Source organism: Molothrus aeneus, chromosome 14 (assembly GCF_037042795.1).
Source record: "Molothrus aeneus isolate 106 chromosome 14, BPBGC_Maene_1.0, whole genome shotgun sequence".
NCBI lineage: Eukaryota > Metazoa > Chordata > Aves > Passeriformes > Icteridae > Molothrus > Molothrus aeneus.
In genome coordinates, this window is record NC_089659.1 from 2796425 (window position 1) to 2813363 (window position 16939).

At 46.6% G+C, this 16939-nt stretch overlaps 1 protein-coding gene across 2 annotated transcripts in view; it reads left to right on the top strand.

Annotated features, from left to right (window-relative positions):
• AMOT (angiomotin) overlaps positions 1 to 16939 on the top strand; it is a 60973-nt gene that overhangs the window by 5329 nt on the left and 38705 nt on the right. Inside the window, exon 1 of one of the 2 annotated variants that reach the window (XM_066559237.1) lies at positions 6002 to 6516. The exons of the other annotated variant lie outside the window; for it this stretch is intronic. The gene's annotated coding sequence lies outside the window, so the exon portion shown is untranslated. Of the gene's footprint in view, positions 1 to 6001; positions 6517 to 16939 lie in introns of those variants that run through there. 2 annotated transcript variants of the gene reach the window in all.

The following is a 16939-nucleotide window of genomic DNA, read 5'->3' on the forward strand; positions in this document are numbered from 1 at the left end:
GCAGAGCTCTTGCTTGCACATGGCACTCAGTGTTTCACTGGGACCATGCCTCTACCCTTCCCAGGCACTGCAAGGTTTCTCCCAGCCAGAGATTGCTGTTGGTTGAGCCTCTTTAATTTCTCACTTTTGAGTCTGCTTCTGACTTCAGCATTAAAAATGAGTTGCAAGAGCTTTAAATCAAAGAGCAACCCCTGTCCCCCATGCCTGTGGTATTTATCAATACAGCTGCACCATTTTAAGGCCTGGAGGCTTTGAAGAGGTTGGGTTTTTTGGTATCAAATCAGCCATGGTTGTCCCCTCTTAGCTTTATGGTCATTAAAATATCAGGATTAGCAAGTCTGGTTTTTGCTGCAGAATCTGCTACATCTTGTTCACTTGTAATTTCACACAATCTTTAGTCCTTGAGAGCACACAAATACTAAGCTGAAGTTCAGTGCCTCCATGCCTTACTCTTACAGTTCACTCTGCTCCAAATCCACTGGAAGTTGAGGGAATCTTTCAATTAATTCCAGCAGATTTTAAAGACACATCTCTTTTTAAGGAGATTTGAGAGGTGAGAGTGCAGAGAAGCAAGGGAGTGGTCAACTTTCCTACATTAAATTTGTTAACATATAATAGACATCAGCTAAAGGCTTACAGGTCCATCTTTGGGAGAAGAACAGTGTTTTGTAAGGAAATCACTTTGTCCAGACTAACCTTATTTTGCCCAAACTACATTTAACTGCAGGGCACTGAGGTGTGAATGTGTTTAGGGCAAAGCTGCAACATTTGTTTTTCCATAGTTGGGAGTTGTTTACCACTCTCCTGGATACACAGCTCTCTTCTGCAGTTCTGCCCAGAGAGGGGCCAAGGTTCAGCAGTTAGAATAATTCTCCTTACAGGTGGTACCTGATCAATCACCTCACGGGTGACATGTCACTGCTGACCTCTATATTACGTTTCACTGTGGTAAGCTGGTCCTTTTCTCCCCCTTCCTTGCAGGCCTTTTCTTCACCCCAGGAACCACGCTGCACTTGAGTTACAATCCATTAGAGGCACCTCCCAGACTGACAGACTTTTAAAACTCTTCACACGCAGCAGCATGAAAAATCTTAGATGAGCTGGGGCTGTGTTACAGTGTAAATCACAGGAGAGACAGGACATGAAGTTGGCTTTGCAGAGGTTTCTGTATCGGTTACTTCCCTCCCAGAAGTTATGTGGCCATCAAAGTTTATTGTGTAGAATTGGTAAAATAATACACTTGTATAGAAAGACACAGCAGTTACTTAGTGAAGGCCAGAGGAATAAGTAGTGTATAACTGTTCCTGCTTGTGTGTTTTGAGAATAGAACTTTTCTAGCAATTCCACGCATGTCAAGTTTGGTGGTGGTAATTTCTGGTGCTCTTGATCTGTGAATAGCTGTTCTTGCCATCTTGGTGAATAATAACTCATGTAGTTCATGCCTCGATCCCTCATCTGTCTGATTCCCTTTCCATTCATAAATCGTACTTGCTCTCCGGCCATACCCAACACAGGACCCAAGGGTGCCTTCCAGGCCTTGGTGCAGCTCAGGGCTGCATGTGGCAGCAGCACCAAATCCTCTGCAAATGACTCAAAGATGGCCATGGCCAGCCTGAAGGTGCTGGGTGCTAAAACCAGGTGGTGAAAGAGCAGCAAAAGCTGCAGTACTGCATGTCTGAGCTCACTACATGTGGGCAGCAAGGCAAGGCCTCTGCAAGTGCAGACTGAACTCCCAGCCTGACTTTGGACCAACCACTCAACCTTCTGGTACCTTGGTGCTTTCTCCACACATTTCTTGTGATTTTTACAAGGCTTTGAAATCTTTTAGTCTTGTTTTGATCTGTATTCCCAAACATGTGGTGTTGGTTCGCTTACTTCCTTTTATTCGATGAGTATCTGTCAAACACACCTGGCAGTGTCCAAGGCCAGGCTGGACAGGGCTTGGAGCAACTTGGGATGGTGGAAGGTATCCCTGCCCAAGGCAGGGGGTGGAATGAGGTGAGCTTTAAGGTCCCTTCCAACCAAAAACATTCTGGGATTCTGTCTTTGTCTTCTATGACAAGAAATACACTCTCCCTTTTCAGAAATTCCTGTTCCTTGCTCCTGCTCACATTCCTGGCAAACATCCTCAGTTCCTCTTCTTAGGTTTTTTCCTGTTTCTTTGTATTACTGTCTGTTTACTGTAGGGTCATTATTTTGCCCAATAATGTATTTTATAGACAAAGAACCCCTCACTTTGGTGGGGACGTCCTGTCTGGCCCCAAGAGCTAAATGCCGCTTCTGAGCCCTGCTAACACTTTATTTTTATGTGCAAGAAGAAAAGCTCTGTTAAACTGGCCCAAGATCAGAGATGCAGGGAAATGAATTGAGGGCCCTGTGCAGTGTGCTGAGTGGATGCTGAGCTGAGCTGTGTCTGTACAGGAGGGATAATATCAGCAGCTTCCTGAGCTCCAGCTGCTGCGGACAAAGGGCGCCTGAGTTACAGCCGTTCCTGGAGCGAGGAACTTTAAGATGGAGGAATTTTAAAGAATGTGAAGGACAACCTCTCAAAAAATTGTAGGTGGAGCAACTCTAGGTTTTCCTAAGCCTGAGATTTATTCTCCTACTTTGAATTCGTTGCTGTTGTAGTGCTTATCTTTTGTGCTTTTTAGCACAACCACCGTGACCTTTGTGTGATTGCATAAATTGGCCCGAGCACGCTGGAACAGTTATTAGGAACCCCTTTCTTGTGTTGTTTCCTGAATTCCCACATTGTGGCGTGATGTGTGTATGGAAACTGCTCGCTTCCTCCGCTGGCAGCCGTTCAGATGCGTTCTGGAGCTCCTGAGCACCGGCCTGGGCGGGGAGCTGGGTGAAGGGAGGATACAGGGGGAGAGTGCTTGAAGGAAGAGAGTTTGGATTTGATGCAGCTTTGTTCTTTTGCAGTCCCGATAAGGCTGGTATCTCCACTTGTGTGGGTTGAACACGAGCAGTGCTCCTGGAATAGGCAGCAGAGGAGCCGAGGTTAACACGCCTCGGGCAAGGCTCGCTGCTCCCCAGTGCCTGCATGAAGCAATGCTTGTGCTTTCCTGATGACTCTGCCTCCTCTCTTTACTCCCATATTTTCTTTGAGCATGTGGGAGGGAGACAGGATGTGTGACTGAAGCACAGTTTATAACTCTTTCCCTCGCTCTAGCTGTGCTAATTTCCCTTACAACGCTGCCCCACAGCATCCAGCAAATGTTGCCTTCAGTAGCTGCTTCTCCACTGCCTGTTTTTTTTCCTTTGGCGTTTCAAACTGTAAGGTTATGGGATGTTAATGAGCTGTTTACATGTGTTTCTGCATTTCTTCCATTAAAACATTCCAGTGAATGAATGTTGGTTAAGAGGGGGGAAAAAAATAGATGTTTATAGATACTGCATTTGGGATTTCTGTAATTTGACTTCCTGAATTTTTGGCCAAGTCTTTCTTTTCAATGTTAACATTTGGGAATGTTGGAAAGGATTTATTTGCTCAGAGTGATTAAAAGGTAAATGGCTGAATCGTGCCATCTCTCCTCACATGAAGGCCAAATTTCACAGTGCAAGGATTTGACGTGTGGCCAGTTTTTGCACTTTCAGGTTTTTTTTTGGAAACTGGTGGCATCTTAGCCTCAAACCTTACCAAATTGGTACTGCTTAGTGGGCTTCATATTTGCATGATCAGGCTTTATGCATTAAATCAGCTGTGGACACACCGTGACAGCTGCATTCAGTTTTCTGTTTCGCTCTTTTTTTGAAATTACGAGGTAATGACCAGGAGCCAAGTGGAAGCTGTCACTGGGAGATTGTCCTCCTCTGGAGTTCAGGACAGGAATGGCCTCGCTGGGGGAGGATTCCAGTGCTCCCTATGCAAAAGCTGGAGGAGGTGGATTGTGAGAAAGGCAGAGTAGATTGTTTGTACACAAATAAGTCCCTACTGAAGGACCAGTTTGTTATCTCTGGGCCTTGTTTAGACTGGGGCTTTGCCCTGATTACAGGGATGGGGTGAGGAGAAGTTGGTGTTGCTTAGCCCATTTCAGAACAAGAGCTTTGCCTCTCTGGTGCAAAGACTGGTTCCACTGCAGAGCTGACTGTGTTACTGCCATTACTAATCCTCTGTTAGATCTTCCAAAACAAGACTGCCTTAAGTATTCCTTTTTAGCAGCATTTTGGGATCCTTTTACGGGCTTTTGAATGGGGTCACATGCACAAAGGTGGTGAGTCCATGCTTTGCTGTAAAGGTTGTGGAATGTTTAAAGATAAACTGTTTTAGGAGTTGAAATTCCACACATTGATTCCAGGCACTAAAGCCTTCAGCAAAAGCCACCTCTGAATGTGGCCACCATCTTTTATCATGTGATAAAGTGCTGAAACACAGCAAAATCAGAATTGTATTTGAGGAGAACTGAAATGTCTTCAGTCTCACCTTTTCACACTGACCATTATTTCCAGCTGTGGCAGAGTAGTAGAGGTCTGTGGATATTGCCTATTTGGATAGCCTAAGCTTTGGAAATCACTTGATACACATTTTGGTTTTAAGTAGAACATTATATTCAGGGATCTCCTTTAATACCCTGCCTATATGCGGTTGGTCATGATCAGTTCTTGCCTTGCTTTCATTTATTTTCAGCATTTGGCCAGCAAAAAGGGGGGTGAGTCCTGGGCTGGTGTACGCTGCTATAAACCCATTTCAGTCCAGTGGCTTGGCAGGTTGGTTTGGTGGGGCTGACTCCTGTAGGTGCTTCCACAGCTGCTCAGGTGGCTCCTCCTGCAGAGGGACCAGGGCTGTCCTGGGGGGCACCGGGCACAGCATCACCAGCCAGGCCAGGGAGGGGATTGTCCTGCTGTGCTGTGCTGTGCTCTGCACCGTGGTGTTCTCACCTCGGATGTTTTGAGCTGTTTTGGGTGCCACGATATAAAAAAAGATTTGAAGCTTTTAGAAGAGTGTACAAAGGAGGCCACGAGGACAGGGAAAGGTCTAGATGGAAACTCTTGTGAAGACTGGCCGAGGTCACTTGGTGTGTTCAACCTCGTTGTGTCTTTAACATCCTCCCAGGGGCACTGGAGGGGCAGCTCCGATCTCTCTCTCTGTGAGCACGGACAGGAGCCCAGGGAACGGCTGGGGCTGTGTCAGGGAGCCTTAGGTTGGGAATTCGGGGAAGGTTCTTGCCCCGGTGGGTGCTGGGGCACTGCCCAGGCTCCCCAGAGAACGGGCACAGCCCCAAGAGCTCCCGGAGGGGGGTGAGTCCTGGGCTGGTCTACGCTGCTATAAACCCATTTCAGTCCAGTGGCTTGGCAGGTTGGTTTGGTGGGGCTGACTCCTGTAGGTGCTTCCACAGCTGCCCAAGTGGCTCCTCTTGCAGAGGGACCAGGGCTGTCCTGGGGGGCACCGGGCACAGCATCACCAGCCAGGCCGGGGAGGGGATTGTCACAGCCCCAAGAGCTCCAGGAGCGTTTGGACGCCGCTCCGGGCACAGGGTGGGCTTGTTGGGGTGCGTGTGCGGGGCCAGGACCCGCAGCGCTGCCCCCCCGCGGTCGGGCCGCTCCGTGTGTCCGTGTGTCCGCACACAATAGCAGCAGCAGCGGCCGCGGGCGGGCGGAGCGGAGCGGGGGCGGTGCCGCGGGCGGGCGGGGCGGGCCCGGGGGCGGCGGCGCTTCCTGCCCGCCCCGGCCCAGCGCTCCCGCGGGCCGCCCGCGCCCTCAGCAGCGGAAGGAGGCGGAGGAGGGAGCCCAGCAGCCCGTGCCGCCCGTACTGCCCGCTCCGTGCCGCCCGGCCCGGCCCCGCTCCGCCGCCGCGCACAGGTAACCGGAGGAGCAGCGAGCGCAGCCCAGCCCAGCCCAGCCCAGCCCAGCCCAGCCCGGCCGGGCGCGATGCCGCGGGCCGCCCTTCGCTGCCGGGGCCGCGGGCGCTGCTACTGCCCCGGGCGGCGCTGCCACTGACAGCCCAGCTGCCACCGCCGGACGCGGACTTTCCCCTCTTTGTGTTTATTCTGCCGCTCTGAGGTACCGCTATCCTCCTCCCAGCGACCGCGGGCAGGTCCTGGCTGACTCGGGGATTTTTTTTTTTACCCCCCTTCCAGCTCGATTGCCTGTTCTGAAAGTATATTTATTTTTAATAAAAAGTCGAGCCACAAATCCAGTTCGTATCACATTCCCCGTACTGTGGAGTCCGATTTATTTCTGCGGTTAAAAAAGTTTACTCCCCCTCCTCCAGTTTTATTGACACTGAGGATGAAGAAGGATTTGCAAATGAAAGCGCCTTGAAATACAGCATCTTTTGGAGAGAGCTCTGCAGTTCTCCAGCCCGTTAAATCTCGAATTCCACCCTTTGCCCCTGCTGAATCCACTGTTCTGCCCTTTACTCTCTGGGGTAAAAAACCAAACAACAACAACAAAAACCCGAGAGGAAAAAGAATACCTTTGGCAGCAGGGAAGCTTTGTGTGACTGACCCAACGAGCTACAAGTGTCCAGTTTCTGAAAAGAAGAAAACCCTTTTGTCTTCAGCAGATCAGTAGGTAAGAGATGTGCTTATGCTGCAAGGGACTCTGCATTCTTTCTCCAGCCTTAACCTGGGAGTTAGACTGGCTCTCTTCTCTGTCAGCTTTTGTCCATCACTTCTCTCTCCTGTAAAGTTTGCTTTTCATCTTGCAAAAGAAAAAAAAGAACAAAATACGCTCATCCACCTATTTCACCAGTGGTAGTAAATTGCCAAAACGAATAGTGATGTACTTGTGTGTAATTGGATTGAGTAAAACACGGTGGAAGTCGCTGAAGTGGGTTTGTGTCAGGCTGTGTTTGAAAGCAGCCGTTTCTTGTGGTGCTCCTTTCTTTTGAGAAAATAATTGCAGTCATTGTGCTTGTAATCCACGTGTTGAGATTGTCTTTGCTGGTCGTGCTGCACAGAGGAGCATCTCTGTGCATTTCTGTATCACACGTGCAAACAGGGCTGCCAGGATGGGCTGATTTCTTGTTTCACACTGGAATTTGTTTTACATTAAGTGCTTTACTGCTGTGTCACGAGGTGCAAAAGTGTTGCACCCATAATTAGCAGCCTGAACAGATTATTGAACATGGTCAGGAGCACGCTTGGCACTGCGCACAGTGAATATGAGGGGATGTTTTCTTTGTTTTGAGATTTTTTTTCTTCCCGAAGTAAGACTGAAAATGCAGCAGGGACATGTGCACATAATAACTGGATGGAGGCCCAGTCTCTGTGCAGGGAAACATATTTTGCAGAATACTCCTTTCTGTAGGGGGGCCAAGTGCTGAGTGTGTCCTGGTTTACAACTGATAATACCACAGTGAATGTCTCATTTTCCTTCTCCCCCAGCTCTATACCCACATTCCTCCTTCCTTCTTTGCTAGGAGGCATTTCTGCAAGGGGGAAGGACCTGTGGAATTTTGTGTGGCTGCTAGTGGGACTCCTTGTGTCAGGGAAGATTGTATTGTTCCCTGTGGAATCACACAGCATCCCCCAGCAGGAGGAACTGCCTGTTCATGTGGTGAAACCAGCCTTGACATTGAGCTCTTCCCCGCTGCGTGGGTTTTTCCTGTGGATGATACAGGAAATGCTACATATTGGTCTGTCCTACTCCCTGTTCCTCTTTCTTTTTTTAAGGGTTTTTTTTTTTTCCCTTCCTCTTCCCTGGAGGGATTTGTGTGGGAAAAGAAGGTGGAATAGGTGGGGCAGCAAGGCAGGGTGCTGTGAGCTGCTGGAGCCTCAGACCTGGGGGTGCCTCAGTCTCTGCTGAGGTGCAGCAGCCAGTGGGGCAAGTGGCTGACCAGGATCCCTCCTGGGGCAGAGGACAGGGGCTCGGTTTTGGCTGCTGTCTCACGTTTTTCTGCTTGACTGTTTCAGGGCACTGAGCCTTTTCTGCCACATCGGGGTAGGAACACTGGAGCTGTGTTCTGGAGTTTTCCCTACGCCCTCGTGCTGCTCCTGTGTGAGCCATGGGCAGCATCACGTTGGTTTTTCAGGGCTGCTGTGAAAACATGATCCCTACCATCAGGCCCATGACCCTGTTAAATCTCTGGGTCAGACTTTCACCAGGGTTACCTCAGTGAGTGCTCCTCGAGGGAGCAGGGTCACAGGCTGACCCTGGAAAAATTTGTGCTGTAGTTGAAGTTGCAGGTTCATCTGGGACACCTGGTCTCCCTCTCTTTTACTTCCAGGACACTTATTTGCAACATAACCCCATCCTTCAAAGATTCCCGCGAGCCAGAAAGACAACGTAGAATGGTTTATTTTTCTTGAGGAAAGGGTGGGATTTCCAGATGGAGGGAATGGGGTGCCTGCCTGCTCATCCCACAAGTGCTTTGCCTTTTGGATTCTTTTGGATTTGGTTTTGCAGGCAGTGCTGACTGCCCTGGGGAGGGGGCTGGAGGCAGAAGGGAGCTGGGCAGAGGGGCCATGTGGTGGGCTGTGATCTTGGAGTTTGCCATGACACTTGAATTCCAGTTGTGCTGGCTGGGTCATGTGCTGATAGCGTGGTTCATCACCCTGCTCCTGGTGACACAAACCATCAGATTGTGCCATAAAGGTGGGACAAGCAAAGCATTCCCCTTTCCCAGAGCACACTTTGGACTAATGCTTTGTGGCATAGAGTGCCACAGCTGGGCCACAAGGTTTTCATATGCCTGATACAAATGTATAAAAATTCTCTGTGGCCTCTAATACAGCTCAAAGGGCAGCTGATTTAGACGTGCCTGAGTGTTGAGGTCAGGAGATCACATTCCATAGGTTACTAGATGAAAGTGCTTCAAGAGGGTATAGCATAAATATTTGATTCATGTAGAAGGGATTGGTGCAAATCCCTTTGTTCCTTCCCCAAAGATATTCTGGAGGAAAAGCACTGTTAGGAGGGAAAAAAAACCAACAACAGAAAACTTGTAACTTCTTTGTGCTGGAGGAAGTTGGATGGTAACATAGTGTATTATTGCTGAATTCCACTAAAATTCTTCTCGTGGGATGCACGGTTTTGGAGAACTCTGAAGGGAACTAATATTTTAAAGTGTAAAATTACTCATAATGCATGGGCTCTTGAGGTTGGGTTTAACATTGTATGCAAACATTGCCAGCTGGTGGGGATCTTTTGGGATAAATAAGAACTGTATTTGCACAAGAAGGCTTGAATGATGCATTTCAGATGCATCCTGATTAGCATAAGCCATTCACTTTGCAAAAGAATAGCCAGAATCCCAGAAGTGGAGATAATTTAATAGTTCTCTTGTTCTCTTTAGTCTGTCTTGCATCAGCAGACTGACCAATCTTTTTGTTTATTTAGAAATAAGGTTGCATTGCTTTGCTGCCACATTTTCCTAACCATGACAGTGAAATGGAGAATTTGCAACCCCCAAGTTCTCAGAGCATAAATGCTTCTCCCACTTCTTGCCCTTCCTTTTGTTTCCAGTTGAGTGTAATGTGATTTATAATTTTTTTTGGTGGTTATTTTGATAGAACAACTTGCACCATTTAATTCTCCCTAGGGCTCAGCACAATGATGCCTTGCTCCATGGCTGGGGCTCACTGTCACTGCAATGAGCAAATAGCTCAAGGAACATTTGAGCTCATTAAAGCTTAATTTTCTTAATGTGGAGTAAAATATGAACTTGGTTTAGATTGTTGTATTAATGATTGTTGTATTAATGTGTACGCAGGAATAGGTCTTCAGTTTTAGAATTATCAACAGTCCAAGAGTGTGTTAATGTATAAATACTTCTGGCAGTGAAAGAATTTGTGTGTTTTCACCCCCCTTGTGGGGCAGAGCTCCTTGTGCACTTTTTGTTTCATTCTTACTAGTGGCTTTTAAAGAGCTGCAGACCTCTGACCTGCAGGGAAGACAAAACCCAGTATAATAAAGTTCTTACAAGTTCAGAGTATGCATTAAACTAAAACCTGGCTCCAAACACCTGTAAATGATGAGATTCTCTGTTTGGTGCAGAATATGTTGTGTGCTGGGCTCTGTTGTGAATTAAAAAGAAAATGATGACCTTGTTCTTGGCAAAAGATTCTTGGATTAATGGATGTTCCCACTTTGGGCTGAAGTGTAAATGCTTTCCGAATAAAGTAAGATGCCTGTTTTCCCCTATCTGGCTGTTGTTGCACATTCCCACATTTCAAGGTATTTTCAGACACTCACTTTTGAAGATGTCCTCTCAAAGGGTTCCTAATCAAAGCAGCCTTATGGATTTTTTCCCCTTCTTGCTATTGTGGACAATATAGTGGGAGTGGAATGTCCTTGGTTGCCAATGTTTGCTGCTAGGTGTCCCCCTTCCATGGAGACCAAGTGTTTATAAAAGTGTGAGAACAGCCATTCTTCAGGATTGGCAATCAGGTCCAGGCTCTCTTTCTCCTCTTCTGTCCACTGAAATACAAGAGGACTTGGTTCCTCATAGAAGTGTTCCAAACTGCCTGTTGCTGGGCTTATACACTTGCAGGAAGCACTGGAGGATTTGTCAAAGTGATTTAGTCCATTGTGTTGAATCTGGGCCACAACCCATTTCTCTAAGCTCATTCCTTTCAGGAATTCTTTGCTTTTCTTACTTTCTGATGAGTAGGTACTTTCTAGGTTAGGCTTCTACATACCCTGCTACCTGATTTTCTCTCTGCACGTGCCCCATATGTGGCAGCAGCATCATATTGTAGACTTAAATCATTGTCTTTTATGAAAGAGCAGGCACCTACCTGCCCTGTGAGTCCAGTTTGGCTGCAGCAATTGTTAAACCCTTTTATACAGGAGAGAGTACATTCCCAAGCAGCTCTGGAATGTAGTGCTGGCCACTGGAAGAACTTCATGCTGCAGCCTCCATGGCCATACCTTCAGCCTTTCCAAAAGCATTTGGTCCATGCTTTGGACAGATCTGATACTGGAACTGTGTCCATGTGAAAGGAATGGGCTGTATGAGAACTCTAAAGTCAGCAAATATCCAAATCTTGCATATTACCTGGCTCTCCAGAGCAGCCTTGAAATGTTTTCTTCAGGACAGGAAAAAGATCCAACAGCTTTGGGGAAAAATAGTGTGAAGTTGTTCCTAGGAGCAATAATTTTTTAAACATGCGATATAGTCTTTTCTTACTTGCCTACTTTGCCTGTAAGTGAAAGGAATTTTTCATGGTTGATGGAATTTGTGTTTACATGGACACTTGGATGTCATTTTAAAAGTAAGAATAGATTTAAAACATACCTGTGTATAAATGGCCACTCAGGGCAAACCAGGCATTTGATGTCAGCAAGAGCTTGGTGCATGAGGAGTGAATAGGAATAGAAAATGAAATATGAATTAAAAAAAAAACCAAACCCTGAGAACAGAATTCAAAGGCCTGTGGAAACAAACCCCTCAAAGCTTTGAAATCCTGCCTTAGCAGAGTGGAGAGGTTTGTGTGAGGAGCTCAGCCTAGGTGCATGAGGAACGTGTGTTGGAGTCTCCCTGGGATGGAGCTGTGGGTCCCTGATGCTGGATGTGTCATCCTTGTCCTGGGCAGCTCCCACAGGGCTTGGCTGGCCCTGGAGAAGTGAGGGCTCCCTCCTGTTCCCAAGGGCTGAGTGTCTCCTCTGGTCCTGGCAGGCACTCTGCATTCCTGGTCCTGCAGAAGGGCTTCTCAGATAAATGCTGCCATTCAGACTTGCTGCTTTTTACTTTCTCGTCCTCTCTGAGAATGACTCTTGTCTAGTTTGGTTGTGTCTCAGCTTAAAATAACTTTTTTTTTTTTTTTTTTTTAATACGAAATGTTTGAAATTCCTGGGGAGTTTGGAGAGGTCTTTGGTCATTTTCCTTGGTAACCACTGTTGGGCTAAGGCTCATCAGTATTGGTCACAGTACAGAACCAGACCTTGTGTAAATGACAGAAAAGTTCTCTGATCCAATAAAATTGGTTTTTAAAGGCTTATTTGTATTAGCAAAGCACTTACAGTGTCCAATTGTAGACCAAGATGTTGTTGAACAGTTCTCTTATATGAATGTTTATGAATTAAGCCAGTTTAGGATTTTGTTTAATGAATTAATTAGCATTTGTAAGACCTTGTCTAAGAGTTGTGTCACAGTAATATTTTCTTAAAATGTTTTGTGTCTCTACAGAACTTGTTTTTTGAAAGAATTACTTAATATATTAGGATTATTTACTGTAACCCTCAAGGAAAGTAATTCCACATTTCAGTGACTTTGTTCCCATCAGGGTTTGGTGGACTTTTCCTGCTGTTCTAATTTGGGTGGTTCTGTATTCAGCTGAAACAAATTTGATTGCTTCATACTGGGGCTAGCCTGTCTTGTTGTGGGGCTTGGGAAAATATATCTTCCTTGTTTTCCCATTGTCTTTTTGAAAAGAAACAAAGCTGAAACCTCCTCTGTATTTTTGGAGAGCCAGAACTTAAAACCAGTGTGAGATGGCATCCCTGCCTGTGCTGGGGGGTTGGAACAAGATGGGTTTTAATGTTCCTTCCAACCCAGAGCAGTCTGGGACCCTGGGATAGCCTGTGGAGGTGGTAATCTGGAATTTTCTGGAGTCATCCCAGCTGAGTGCTGATATTTGTGCTGGGTAAAAACAAATTTGGAGCACTTTTTACTGTAAATGATGAAGGTTGAAGAGACCAAGAGCCATTACATAGCCTGTTCCACCCTTCCTTTGGGTAAGATCAGGGATCTGTGGAGAGCAGGCACAAAAGAGCACTCCAAAGTTACATGAGAAAGAGCAGCTTTTGCTCTTGTCGAGCTGGGATTGGGTGTGGAGCACTTGGATCTTCTTTAGAAAAGAAAAAGTTATAAAAAAAGCTTAGCACTGCTGGGGGGAAGAGTGGATTTAGCATGTGCTGAAAGCCCAGTGGATTTCTGATTTGGGGAGCAGGGCTGGCAATAGGAACTGTGCGTGGGACACTGCTGGGCCCATCCCCTGCTGCTCAGGGGTTTGAGGGGAGCTTCCATGGGGCACTCTCCAAAGGCTGGGATGGAGGGCAGGGCCGAGGGTGGTGTTGGGGGGAGGCAAACTGCAGGATGTGTTCCCTTGGGAGCCCAGGACAGCAGCTTTTCCTGCCTGGAGAGGCCCTGGCACTGCATTCCTCAGGCAGGGGAGAGCTGAGTGCATTTCCTGCACAAGCCCTGCTGGCATTGACTGAGCTCTCAGGGGGAGCAGGGAGGGTTAATCCCCTTGGATTTGTGCTCCAGGAGCTGTGTGTTACCTCTGCTTTCTGTGCACTCAGTCAAGTTCATTTTGTTCATTTGGGCTCTAAATCTTTAACTATTTTTCTGCAGCTGCTGAGGATCCTTTGCAGAAGTATCTTCTCCAGCTGTAGAAAACACTCAGAGGGTTCCTCTGCCTTCTGTTTGCACAAGTCCTGGGGTGCCAACATCCCTGATCCATTTAGGCAGGATCTGTGCTTGCTGCTACTACAGAAAATCTTCCTAGCAGTGATGAACTTTCTATTAACAAGGCAGAAGTCGTGGTGGTGTGGTTTGCACGAGGTTTCCTAAGCAATACACCTAAAACCAATTATTTCCTACTGTAACTGCATCTGTTTTAGAGTGGTTGCTGGAATACTCACATTAAAAGAAATCAATTCCCTGAGTGACACAGTTGTGGCAACAAACACATCAGTATAGGCCAAGGCTTAGCCAGTCACCACTGTGCTAAAATGAATGGAGTAATATCTTCCTCCCAGTGTGGTGGTGAGGCTCAATTAATCATCTTATAGGTAATTAAAGGTTTTTTACAAGGTGCACATGAAAAGCCCAGGTGGTTATGATAAAAGACCAACACCAAAACCACTTTTATAACATCCTTGCTGTCTAAAAATGCAGTGGGCTGGATCTTCTGTAGGGTTTTGGTTTTAATTCATATTTTTAACCCATGGCACCCACTGAGAACTCTCAGTGGTGTTGGGCTGTCCCAGTACTGCACTGGGTTTGTGCCCTTCCTTGGGCCACACCATCTCTGGCTGATAACTGGCAATTTATCTGTATTTTAGCTGTTTCTTTTTCTAAAGGAAACAAAAAGCAGACCTGAGACCAAAGGAGGGGGCATTCCTGCTGATTTCTGGATTCTGTGGTTAGTCCCTTTAAATTCTGTGAAACAGCATTCTGAAATAAGAAGAGCTCCTCCATATGGGGCCTTAAAATAGTTGAAATTGTGGTATTGGTAGAAAAAGCCAGAAAATTCCATGCTAAAGTTAGGCCATAGTGGTTGTTTTCTTCTCTGCATCCTCCTCCACCTACGTTTTTTTATTTGTGTCAACTTATGATATAAATTTTCAGGATGTCACAACTGACATATAAGGAAAAACTACCTTAAGGTGGCACAAAATGCATATATCTCTTTGAGGATCATATTTCCATTGTTTTCAGGACTGCTTAAGCTTTTAGCTTCGAATTTTGACTTTATTTTTAATGTAGATGGTGATTCCAATCTTTTTCTTTTTTTTTTTTTTTAATCTCAGCAGCAATTAAAAGAGTCTGATCCTATCTGTAGGGACAAATGATGCACTGTCAACATTTTGCTCCCTTCTGATAATGCACATGAAACTGGTTTGCGTGTTTGAAGATTACATTTTACTCTCACATGGTTTTCATTATCTGAGAGCCCCGAGGAGAGGCCTGGACTAAATCAGGGGAGGAATGGAGAAACCACACAATGCAATGAAACTGGTGCTGAGGCATAGTTGGGATGGTTGTGGGACAGGGGCTGCTGACGACAGAAGCAGGGCGCTGCCTGAGTGCCAGCAGCAGCCACAAGTGGAGCATTCTCAAAACACAAAACAAAGCTTGATGTTGAATTCAAACTGCAGCAATTCCCCAGTTCTGCAGGGATAATAACTGGAAATTGCTGAAGTTTGAGGCAGATGAATCTTGCATGCTCTGTGCTGGGAGGCAGCCCTCTGAAATGAGACCTGGTGTGGCTGAAGCTGCGTGAGCTTGAGCTGGTTTTAGCAAGAAGACATCTAAAAGGTGAGATCTTGGCCTTTCTGGAGTTGGTAGCAGAGCTTCCGTTGCCTGTGCTGGAATTTTTGTTTCATGAATGATGCAGAAATGGCAGTACCTGCCCCTAAAGGGTTGTGACTGTGCAGATGTGTGAGCAGTGTTAGGTAGTGCTGCATAACAGTGTAAGTAATTGGGTGGTGTGATGTCTTCATGTAGAAATATTCTCAATTAAAACAGCTGGTTTTCCTATTAAACTGATATATTCAGAATAAATCGTCCGGCTCCTGTCACTTTTAAAATTTTAGGGAGGAACTTGAAATCCCAAAGCATTCTTTTCAAAATGCTTAAAAGCAACTACACATTCCTATTTATACTGGGCTTTGCAAGTGTTTATTCTTTTTTTTTCCTTTGTAATATAAAGCCTAAATTATGTTGGTGAAGATTATAAGAACTTCCCTGTAAAGAAATTGATACTTTTTAGTGAGGGGAGCAGTAATTCAAAGGTCAAGTAAGGTCTTGTCAGTTTTTTCCATGGAGATGTAATTTAGAGGGGATCTTCCCATGTTGATGTCATGACTTATTTATGTCCAGCCAGGCCAAGCAACTTGCTGCCTTTTGTTCAGGCCTGCCAGGCTTCCCTGTGCCAGTGACGTGTTTGAGGGGCAGGATTAGGGACAGTCTAATCCTTGCTCAGGTGGACTCAGTTTGGCTGGGAGAGTTGTTAAAACCAGGACCAGTCTTTGGTTGTTCTCCTGGCCTTTCCCTCCTGTAGCACGATGATCTAATACAATGGGTATGCATCTTATTTGCCCCCCTCCGGGTGACATTGTTCTTGTTTTTCGTTAAAAGAAGGAAGTTTTTCTTGTTTGCCCGGTGACTCTGCCCTTCTGGAATGAAGATGAGTAATGCTGGCAGCACTCCATGCACCTGCTGGGTGCCACCCTGCGGGATCACCTGAGCCAGGGGCAGCAGATGGAGGCAGGCAGGGCCAGGAGGGTTGAATGGGAGCTGGGGAGGTGTTTATGGTTGGAGTCTGGAACTCCTCCTGGTTAGGAGCAGGTGCTAAAGTGATCTCACAACGCTGGGACTTGTTGGGTGCTGCCTTGCAGGTCTGGGTGTTGGCGCCAGACGTTGGGAACCTTTATTCTCCAGGACTAGCTTGGTGTGTATTCTCTCCCTTCTCCTCCTCCCCCTTGTTGGGTAGGGACTGGAAGAAAGCAGTGATAACATCCACTGTTCATTAAATACTGTGGGACCTTGCCTCTGAGTCCCTGATGCTCCCAGCCAGTGCAGAGTGAGCCCTGGTGCAGAACAGCCACGGCTCCAAGGACACAGGTTGAGTGAATTCTGCAGGATCAGGGATCAGCCTGCTGGGGTTTGCGTGGGCCATGGAGCAGCAGAGTGTTTCCATTACCCAGGGGTGACTCAGCATGGGAGTATTGCCCAGGGACCTCACAGCTGCTCCTTTCCACACTGTTTCCTGTCCCCTCCTCTATTACAGAGTGCAGGTCTGTCTGAAGAGAGCCCAGCACCTAAAAACCAGCCAAAAACTTCATCTTCCTGGTAGCATCCCATCCCCTGCTGCCAGCCAGGATGGGCAGTATCACGAGCACATCCTTTAAGAAACCACAAAATTGCTTTGCAGAATTTGCTGCTGGAGTTTGAAGTCTGACACTGGATTGTTTCAGGTGTGAGTGACACAAAACTTAGGAGTAAAACTGAAAGTGTTTAACTGTAGTGCAGCCCTGATGAGGTGGTGAACCTGTTCCCATCCCACCTGATGTGTAAGCTAATTAGCTCCTTAACTAAGCAGTAATTCTGGGCAAGTATGCACAGGCTGTCCTCACAGGGACTCTTGCATTCCTCTTGGTTTCACAAGCTAAAGAAAGATGCTTCTCTTTGCTTGTGAGGTTATTATTGCTCCATGCAGGTTAATTGAGCTATAGCATTAGAGCCACTCATCAAACAGTGGTGAGTCGCTCACTTGTCTAAGCTTGTTTATTTTTATAATGCTGGAAAATATTTGCATGCTGT